Below are 10,967 nucleotides of genomic sequence, written 5' to 3'. Positions count from 1 at the left end.
AGGAATGTTGCCTGTGCAAGGAAGCTGGGACCAAGCCTTGCAGCCTAACCACCTCCCCTCCTATTTCTGGGCTCAGAAGTAAGAGACCTTTTTAACATACATAAAGGGAAGACAAAGGCATTCAAACTGCTAAAGATTTTGCAAAGCAACAACTTTGGACTGTCATTTGAAGGTCAGTCTCCAACATACAGTATTTATCTGCCTATTGTCAAACAACTGCTGGAGCAGAAAGGAGTTTTAATAGAATATGTTAGTTAATTAAATCTGGAACATTAATGGGTTTTTCATAACACTGTATCTATGAAAAGCAATGAAAAAATTGTTCTATTTAAAAGTGGTAATAGCTGTAGTCTTTGAACATATGCTTAATGAATAAATCTGTTAGGAAAAAAGGCCTGTGTGTATTGGAGGGGAGTAGTATGTTTATTCTCACTTAAAGTGCGCTATGATGGCAATCATCAACAGCAAATGGCCTCTATTGTCAGGACTAAATAAAATTCCATTTGGCCATTTACTTTCAGGTGAAATTGCTTTTTTCTTTTAAATAACACATTCTTTTAGCTAAACAGCTGAGTTGAAAATAAAGCAGTGTCAGATTCATGTTATTAAGGACACCTGATAAGTGTTCATGCTCTTTGGTAGGTACAAAGAATCACAATATAGTAATATCCAGGCAGCTTGCTACCTCAGCATGGGGTGCAGCACGCAAGAAGCCAAATAGACTACAGTGAAGAGGCATTCAGATCCCATGGTGAGAACAGTCTAACAACCCAGTGCTAGCACATACCATAGTGGTGGGCGCAATTTCAGGGATGAAATTATACAGAATACAGTGCAACACAAAACCTGAACAGAAGAGACTATTGCAAGCTTAGATGACAACCAGAAAGCTATGATGGCAAAGCACATGAGAACAAACTCAACCTACTGGGTTTCCATTTCCATGAGCAGGTGGATGAATCTAATAAGCTGGTTGATTTGTTTGTGAAATTAAAATGCCGGTTCCTTACGCTGGGAATTAAGTATGGAAAATATCCACAGTTAAGCCATAGCTGGCTGGGTATTTTTAAAGGAAGCTTGACAGATGTTGCTAAAATGCACCCCAAAAAAGTCAAACATGTCAATACCTTTCTTCACCAAAAGGGTTATCAAGCATTGGAACAGGCTGCCCAGGGAAGTGGTTGAGTCACCATCCCTGGAGGTATTCAAAAGACGTGTAGATGTGGTGCTTAGGGACATGGTTTAGTGGTGGACTTGGCAGTGCTAAGTTAACGGTTGGACTTGATGACCTTAAAGGTCTTTTCCAACCTAAACGATTCTATGAATATTTACTCAATTCCTCTTCTGTCCTCCCAAAAGCTCTCCTCACAGAGTGCCAGAATCTCTCCTTTCTCCACTAAATCTGAGATCTGAAGCTCCTCGGTTCCACTCTGAATGGTCCTAAGGAAGGTTCACCCAGACAGACTACCCTTCCTGGTCTTTCCCTCAATAACATGCTTGAATATGGCTCTTTTTTGCAACATAGCCAGATCTCAATCGGAAGGTGCATTTTGTGGTGAAAGGGCCATAGGAAACTCCCAGGTTGCATTCAACCAGATTTCCTAGTGCAACACACTGCAGCTGGAAATTGAACAACCAGGTGAGACCATGCCATGATTACCTCTGCTTTGACAACTCTTCTCAGGCAGCAGGGTTGGGAGACTACTCCTCACTGCTTCTGGACAGTTGAGCATGACTTAACACCTACTCTCCATCAGCTTTGCTAACTTCTCGGTCCTTGCAGTCCCTCCTCTTTCCTTTAAGAACTTTTCCCTGTGAACATGCAGAGCAGATCCAGATTAACAAAGATCAGAGATCATGAGTAGGTGGAAAGGGATAAGGTTTCCAAGGCTTCTTTTCTGAGAGGGAACTGTGATACAATGAAGAAAACATTCCATCATTAAAACCTCTCTTTCTTGGGGACGGTATTCCCCTCCCACCCTCTTCTTAATGCTATCCTTATTGAAATACTTTTCTCATTTAGTTTTCTTGCATTTTCCCATGGTGACAGAGATGTCACCAGCAGGCATAAGGAAAGCATGAAAGCTCAATCTGCAAACTGGTACGGCAGAGGTCTAGAAAGCATGATTTCCAAAAGCAGTAGAGGTTTGAGATACTGTGACAACAGACATTAGACTTCTAAAGGGTGGTTTGCCTTAGCTAAAAAAAAACCAAAAACAAACCAAACCACAACAGTTTATAAGACTGTTGCAAACAGACACGTGTCAGTAAGGTTCTGTTCTCAAAAATGACTAGCATTTTTACCAGGCTCATTTTCAGCTTATTCTAGCATGTAGTTATGTGATTAATTTATCCATTAATCAACCAGCTAGTCCACCAACCCAAACAGTGACCACGAGGCATGCACAAAATTTGGTATGTAACAATGTGCCCAATTCAAAACACTGCACCGTTATGGATCCCACATCCCTGAAACAGGTCGTTTGGTATTTTTGACCTCTAAAATGTCTGTTTTATGACATTAATCCAGGTTCTTCAAAACCACTCTCATCAGGTAACATGAAAGATGAATGTTAAGCTAGACAATGGACTAGCAGCAACAAGCAGAGAAAGGAGAAGATAAAATAAAGATGACAAAAGTGACAAAAGGTGTGAGTATATTTGAGAATAATGGAAATGAGAATATCTGATGAGAGAAGAGATGAAAGAAGGAAAATAAATACAAGGCCATAGAAGAGAAGCCCACAGGAGGAGTGTGAAAGCCTGGCAGAAGGACTGAGTGGAGACTAAAAACAGTGTCTGGCAGTAGCTCAAATCAAACAAGGCAGCATGTGCAAGAAGTACAGTACACTGAAAACTTCCTTCCTCTTGGGGATTAAGTAACCTCAGAGTTAGGGTAGAGAGACTTCCTCTCCTCTGGAATACCTTGCTCTAAACTCTGAAGCAGGAAAAAAATCTAGTTAAACCTTTCCATGATTGTCATTTCCCAATTGCTACTGTGAGCTCTTCATGGAAATTTTCAAAGGCAAAGCTGCAGAAATCAGACATTGATTGTGATTCATTTTCCTAGTGGGAAACATGATGGTGGGTACCTCCTCCCTAAATGATATAGGGCGTCAAGAGGCCAGATTTTCAAAAGGTCTAGGGAAAATTTCAAAGTCCCTAATCCAGCCAGATAGGACCCTAGTTCTGCTGAAACAACTTTAAATCATTTTTCAAAAGATGGGCCTTAGTTCCATTTTCAAAAGTGGCTTAAAAATATGGAATCTATTTCACACTGGAAGACAACGAGACAATACTGCACAGTTGCCTTTGAAACTGAGACTGGCACGCTTTTCAAACTGCTGCATACCATATGCTTTTGCTTCCTTTAATTGTGTGTCTGCAAATACAGCACGCAAATGCGTGTCTGTCACTCACAATTAAGGAAACACAGGTGCGGTTGTGAGAACATCAAGTACTACAGACTGGGAAGTCTGAGGACAGCCCAGCATTCCAGGTCTTAAACTGCAGCGATGTTTATGAGATTTGCACCTGCACAAAACCTGAGAAGGTCCCATGTAGGTTCTACAGTAGGTTCTTCAGTTCTGTCAACTCCCACAGGGGTGGGGCATGGCCTTACAGATAGACAAGCCAAGCCAAGAAAAGCCATTTCAGGGAATACCCACCATGTCCACTTATTTTTTGTCATGGTGCGTGTGCATAGGCAGTTACATCTAACTGCACAACTACATCTAACTGCACAGCAGAACAAACTACAACTGCTATGACCTTCCAAAGCAGGGTTGTAACTGGAGTTTGCTGTTGCTCTCCTCAGGTCCATATGCCCATATTTTCTTCATCAGAAACCAGGAAAAAAAGACAGAAGGATGATGCCACCCAGATCTCACTTTAACACAGATAAAGCACATGGTCACATGTATCTTCTGTGACAGTCCCTACTGTTGAAGATCAAGCTGAAAAGGTGGGAGCTACATATAGAGGGGCAAGAGCACATGAGGGGAAGACTGGCCTACTATGAATGGTGAAAGAAAGACTGACAGAACAGTCCTGAATACTCCTTGGAGGAGAGTGACAGCCCAGAGATACTATTTTGCTGCCTGTATAGTAGTGGAGATGCAGTAGAATGTACTTTTATCTTGGACTTAGGATCCCAATCTTCCTAGGGACTGCTAGAAACTGTCTTAAAAAAAACAAACTCTGTGATCCACCTTTGAAATACAACTGCCTACTTCTGCTAGTGCTCCTGGGTTACACCATATTAAGTATGCCTCAGTGTCCTGTCAAGGTATGCTCATGATTCGTGATAAATCTTTCAACTTTTCAAGTGACATTCTTGTATTAAGGTCCAAAGACTGCAACCAAAACAAATAATTGGTGTGGTCAAATGAGTATGAATATGTGAGCCCAAACTCAAGTGCATTCCACTTCATTTGGTTATTTTTTCATTGCAAGCACAGTACAGCATTATCAAGCAAACAAGAGGCAGCTTCATCTTATCAATTTGGAAAAAACACCTCCAAACCATTCTGTCACTCCAACTGGAAATGTAGTGTTTATCTGGGAAAGAAAGAGGCAGGGTGGAATGCACCTGGAGGAAAAGAGATGTACAACCTTGTGGAAATCCAGGAAAAACTCACAGCTGCTGGGGAAGCAACAGCTTAGTGGTTGGAATACCTTGCTGTGCAAACCCAAATCACAAGCTGGAGCTTTGCACCAAAACACTGTGCTAGATCAGCCTGTGTATATCTGTTACTTGGGCTGTTAGGTTGAAGATGACAGCACACACCACTTCACAACATACCACTACAAAATGCTGCCTGCAGAAATCGTATGCTCTAATCCACTTGATGTGGCCTGCTAGGACTTTTGAAGTTCAAGGTAAACCTTTGTAACAGCTCATAATTTGAAAATGCATACTTCCCCAATACCAAACTGCCAGCATTGCCAGAGACCAGCCAGCTTCACAGTTTTCTAGTTACAGTGATATGATGAACTGCAATCTCTCCATGGTGACCTAGAAAGTCACTTAGTGATATAGAGACCCAGAGATGTACCAGCAAATGGATTCTGTTGTGTTTTCACGCAGGATGCCTGAAAGGTGACCAAAGGATTCCAACTTCCACTGGAACTTCAGCAGAAAACAAATAATCAGTTTCCTTAAATGCCTCAAAAAATCCCAGTCTGAATAACAGAGTAATATCTTTGGTATTAAACAGAAAGATATCCTTGATGTTGTGACTGCTATGCTGGGAAAATGGAGCTGGCAGAGGAATAAGCACATAAGTTACAAATGCCAGTTTACCAGAGTTATACCCTTTACTTGGTATGAGGCAAGAAAACCATTTTATGCACAGGCTAGAAGGAGGAGGAAGAGCATCAAGTCAACTCACTTGCCACCTGTCCAGCTTGAGAAAGGATCAAATACAAGAAGAATTAAAAAAAAAAATGCCTAAGAACTTGTCCAGCCCTTCATAAAGGTATGCCACACAAAAAACATCTTCTAAACATTACCTTACAAGTCATTGCTTTTCCTTTAAGATCTTGACAAAGACAAAATTTTGCTATGAGTGTTTACCCATGTTACCCATATAGCATATAACACATGGTAAATACATGTTACCCACATATTTAATCCATTGGTAAATGCTAAACTTTCCAACCATGGTTACAATTCTTTTGGTTCTCCTCATTGTTGCAATTGACATTTTCACCACTTTTACCTAGTGTGCTGTGAATGCCACTTCTTCATGATTTGTAATGGAACAGGAAGAAAAACAACCTTACAAGAAAATGGGTGGGATTTTTCATGCCAAAGTCAGAGTGGCTTTTTTCATGGTTCTATTTGCATTCCACATGCAAGCATATGGTTAGCCAAACTCTGTTCATGTTACTATACAAACATTTCGTAAGCACAAATCTCTTTCTGAATCAAGCATTCATTAGAAATGCTGACTACGGTTTATAAATACTACAGTGAAATCATGGAATGTCCATGTAATGAAAGCTCAATGTTAAATGAACGGTCTCTCGACTTGTATTTGTCAAACCATTAAGTAAAGAAAACAATCTCGTCTTCCTTCCCAGAGAAACGTTCTTTCCACTAAGAGTATACTGCTGTATTTTATTTCTCAAACAGAAGCAGTATAAACCACACAGAGCCAGACTAAGGCTTCTTTATTCACTTCACTCTTCTTTTTGTAAGAAATCTCCCTGAAGGCATCAGGATTATTTGTGCAACACCATCAAATGAAACAGGGATTACAATCTGGTCCACAAGAAACAACAATTACTCTCTCATGGATTACCTTTCTTGAAGTAAAGTTCCTTGAAGGCAAACTGTCTTACATAATCCTGAAAGAAACTGTACTAAAGCAATGAGGACCATATAACTAAAACTGGCACATGATAATTTACTAAATAGATACTTGTCAAAAAGAATAGACTGATTTTTAATTTAACTCCATGTTGAAATCAGGGTCCCTGTAGATGCAAACCTGTAGATGCAGTGCACCTTGGCACTGTAAACCGCCTCATTTTCATCATCTCTCTGGTTCTTAGATGCTGTTCAGAGGTGGACTGAGTTTTTAATCAGTTTAATTTTCCACAGTGTTGAGTTTTGTGTACACACTGCAGAAGAAACTTGCTTTAACAAAGACTTAACTGAAAGACCTCAACTTCCAACTGTCAACCCAAGTGCGCACTCCTTTAAAAATAGCATGTTAATTTTGATCATGCCCACAGAATCATGTGACCTCTTTTATCTGTATCCTGTTTTCCACCTGCACCACAGCAGCTCATGGCTATGTCTCACAGCTACAGCAAAACTTTTCAAGCCTCCAGGAACACCATCCAGTTTTATTTCACTCTGCACACTTTTTGCTTCACGCACTATGTTGGATGCAAGCACATGCAAAATCTAACATGAGGCAGTTCTGTAAAACAAATAGCCTTCTGGTTACTAAAATGACCATTTTTCAATCTGGTCCATCATTTTATGGTTTCACCATCCCTTTTCATTGGCTGGCACAAACACATCCTAACAGTTTCCCAAGGCATTTTTCAGAATTTGAAAGTGAACACTGGTTTAAGATTTGCCCTCCAACCTACCTTAACCAAGCAATGCAGTAGAAGTGGCTCATTAGCTCACATGCCCTGCAATGGAAAGAACAATATTTTCTTTGTATGTGCTTCATTGATTGCTCAGCTTAGGCACTAAAACTCTGGAAACCTTCAGCCACATTCTACATAGCATTTTCTGCAACACTGAAGTTCATTAGTGTGTTTGTGACAGCTGAACAGAATGATACCCTTTTCTTAGCCAAACTTGAAACAAGAACCAGTCTACAGTCCTATGACAATGCCTGGACAATGACTTTTACTTCAAACATTAATTGGAGCATCTTCTGCCAACTTTAAAGACATGGATTTGCATTTCATACACCATTTCCTGAGTCTTCACTCAAACTGCTATCATTGATACTTCTAATTGTCTTTGCCTCTTGTGCCAAAACCAGTCTGTTCAGACACCTCAGACTGAGGCCTTTTCAGGGTACCTTTTCAGCAAGATGCTTGCCAGAAGCAGCCTATACAGACAGACTTCTTCCACGGTACTTTACCAGTGCTTCCATGCTGACACTATTATGTTAACATGAAGGCAACTGCATGACCTTCAGCTCACATTCAGCTGGAAAGCTTTACCACAAGTTTTTTCGTTGGAACTATTTCCACTTTGATGTCACATGATAAATGATTGTCGATCTTTTCTTTCTCCCCTCCCACATCAGGTTTTCCCAGGCTAAGCTCTTCTGCAAGGCAGAACTACCCACGCCTTATTCTGCAATAAAAACAAAACTGTTTGAAAAACTTCCCTTTGTATTGCCCACATATAAAGAGTAAGCCAGCATCACTGCTGAATTAAAGATCTTTTTGATGAACAACCTGCAGACTATGCGCATGAACACATGGTATTTTGGCCAAGCAGAATTCAATGGAGATGAGGAGAAGCAAATAAAGAGGGGAACACTTCTCTTAGGGCAGTGTCAAAGCCTAAGTGAAAACAAAAGGGGAAGAAGTAAAGTCCCATATAAACTAGGAAGGGAAAAAAAGGGGGGGGGGGGGGGCGGCAAAAAAAAAGGCATTACTCTACTGGAACCATTTGCACATTTCCCCCCAAAGCAGCCATATTGGTGGACAGGAAATAGGAAGTGAAATGTGAAAGACTTCTGAATATACTCAGTATCCGTAAGAATCGTATACTGGATTTATAGCACACAGACACAATTTATTTTTTTTTAAACTACCCAGTTAAAGATGTGGGGGGGAGTGGTTTCTATGTTGGTGGATGGATCAAATTCACTCATGGTTTAATTCCATACTTTTAACTACATTTTACTTGAAATTTCAGTGCAGGGATAAATTTGATAACTCTGCAAAGTGATTTCTGAATTCATTATTTTGTATAACAAGTAGAATTGCATTTACATCTTGCTTTGAAATTATATAGTCTATGACTATAAAAATCAGGTAACATACAGTATCATGTTTTTACTTATGCTAAACTATCAAGAGTAAGTGCTTTAAGGCAAAAAGTGCATGTTTGCCATTTACTGCATGTTTGTACATATCCTAACATAATGAGGCTTCCAATTGTTCAGCACACCTACACACCACCTCAATATAAAAGTAAATAATACTGATGTTCTACGGCCTAGGTTTAACACTGGCCTCAAAGGATCTGGACAAGATTATAACACAAAGCCTGTAAAGAACACTAGCATGACTGTCTGAGCTTATAGAAAGGAAAGTGCATCCTTTCTGCCATCAAATCGGTGGCAAGCATTGACTATTAGCTGGCTGAAGCTGATCACTTATATCTAATCTGTAAAGAGAATGTGAACACCCAGGAGAAGTATCTGTAGGTTACCTTAAGTTTCTGAGGATTCTTATATAAGTAATAAAACGTCACAGCTCATAAAGGGCTTTTCAGAAGTAAAGCATACAGCAGGTGGAATGAACCCATTCACCTTACAACTTGTTCACATACAGAACATGTTTTTGCACTCCAAACGCTCCCTAATAAAGGCTTTCAGTATCCTCTTCCCATAAGCTGAGCCTCCTTCACTGTGTGCAGTTGATTCCAAAGGCACACCCACATCAGCTGAACTGGCTTCTATACCGTAAAAACAACCACAGACTGCAATAGTCTGCAAGACATCTATACCTGCAAGACGGTATGAAAGGCTGGTCCAGTGCAGCATTAAGGCATATTTAGGCTGTAACCAGAAGGTAAATAGATCAGCTTTCTAACCAATAAAAAGAAAAAAGGTTTTTCTACACCAGGTGCATGATTGAAAGTCCAAAGTCCAGCAGCTCCAAGAGCCCTCATTGTGCAGATAAGAAACACTTTCTGGTAAGAGACAGAATATGCTTAGAATCAAGTCCAGAATGACTTGAAAACACCCACTTCCGTGATGATTAAACAATACTAATTTACTTACTGCTTACCACAAATAAATAAAAACCATGTTTGAGACAGCTATCGACTTGATTTAAAAGGACTTTCTAAGAAGCTTTTAGGAGACAAAGGCTCAATCCTTTAGGCTTCCTTAGAAATCCTAGTTAAAACGAGCTTCATAGACATCAAGTAGGTAATGGGAGGTAAAATGGACTCTTTGCACGATGTGAGAACCGCAGCTAGATTAAAAGATATAGTCCTCTACAAAAAGACCTAGCAAAAAGTACCTTCCACGCTAACCGGGCTTTGCAAAACATTTACAACCTGCAATTAATTTTCCTTTCTTTTTTTGTTTTGTTCCTTGTTCCTTTCATTCTGCAAGAAGATTAAGACAAGTTCTGAAACAGTGTATGACTCTGTTTTTCACCTGTACTGAAGTGAGAGTATGATATGTCTGATCTTCCTTGCCTTACTTACCATCTGACATGAACTCAGTCCTTTCAGTCACATAGTAGCTCAGTTCCAATGTCTGCTCCAGGACAGATGGTCCTCTGGGATTATCATTTACATCCTTTATGCACTAGAATCCTAAAAAATAAGTAAAAAATCTAAGCTTTAACACTATCAGATGTCCAAGAATCATTCAGGGCCTTTACACACAGTTTTTCTTGAAAAGAAATTCAAAAGACCATGATGTGATGTTCATCCATACAGGAAGTATCAAGCCACTGATCTGTGGGGTGGGGCGAAGCATGGAAAGGAGATGAAGCATATTCCTGTGTTGTTATCAATCCACTTGCTTTTGCTTATTGCCTGCATACAGGAACCGGGATCTACCTGAAGCCTTCCAGGTGTTCAAAGGGTATGTACCATAAAGTCTTTTAGTATTTAAGGAAAAGGGGGCGATCCATAAGCTAAGCTCCCTTAGGAGCCATCTGCTCCATATGGAAAAAGCCTTCAGCTGAAAATATAATGGCTAATTTCACTAAAATCTCAGAGAGTGCTTAAAGGTCTGTGAGTACAAGACAGAGACCCTTACTACTTATTTGTGAAGGACTGCCGAATGTGTCATACCTACCACACAGTGGGGCTAACTGAATACATAGTTTGGAAACAGAAAGTCCATCATAGCCTCAGAGACTGTGTCCCAAACATGCCACTCAAAGCATAGCAAAAACATGCAGGCATGTAGAAAGAAATTTGCCTCTAACAAACCGCAAGGACTTTTTCCTTCTTTACAAATTTTGCTAAGGGAGGGGTCAGAGATGTGTTCTTTGTCCAGGTGATACAGTGCTCTACCTCCAAGGCTTATATGATTTGTAATCTACTTCTAAAGCACCTCACACCGTGAACATCAGGCCAGTTCATCCACGGTCTCATCCAAAGCCCACACAAACCAATACAACTCTTTCTATTGATGCCAATACACTTCGCATCACAAACCCAATCAAGAAGTCTCCTGAAGAACAAGAGTATAAAGGGCTAAATCCTGAAAGTACCCTCCTCCTAC

Source organism: Pygoscelis adeliae, unplaced genomic scaffold (genome assembly GCF_000699105.1).
Source record: "Pygoscelis adeliae isolate BGI_AS28 unplaced genomic scaffold, ASM69910v1 Scaffold166, whole genome shotgun sequence".
In the NCBI taxonomy this organism is placed as follows: domain Eukaryota; kingdom Metazoa; phylum Chordata; class Aves; order Sphenisciformes; family Spheniscidae; genus Pygoscelis; species Pygoscelis adeliae.
This window is presented reverse-complemented; position numbering follows the sequence as displayed.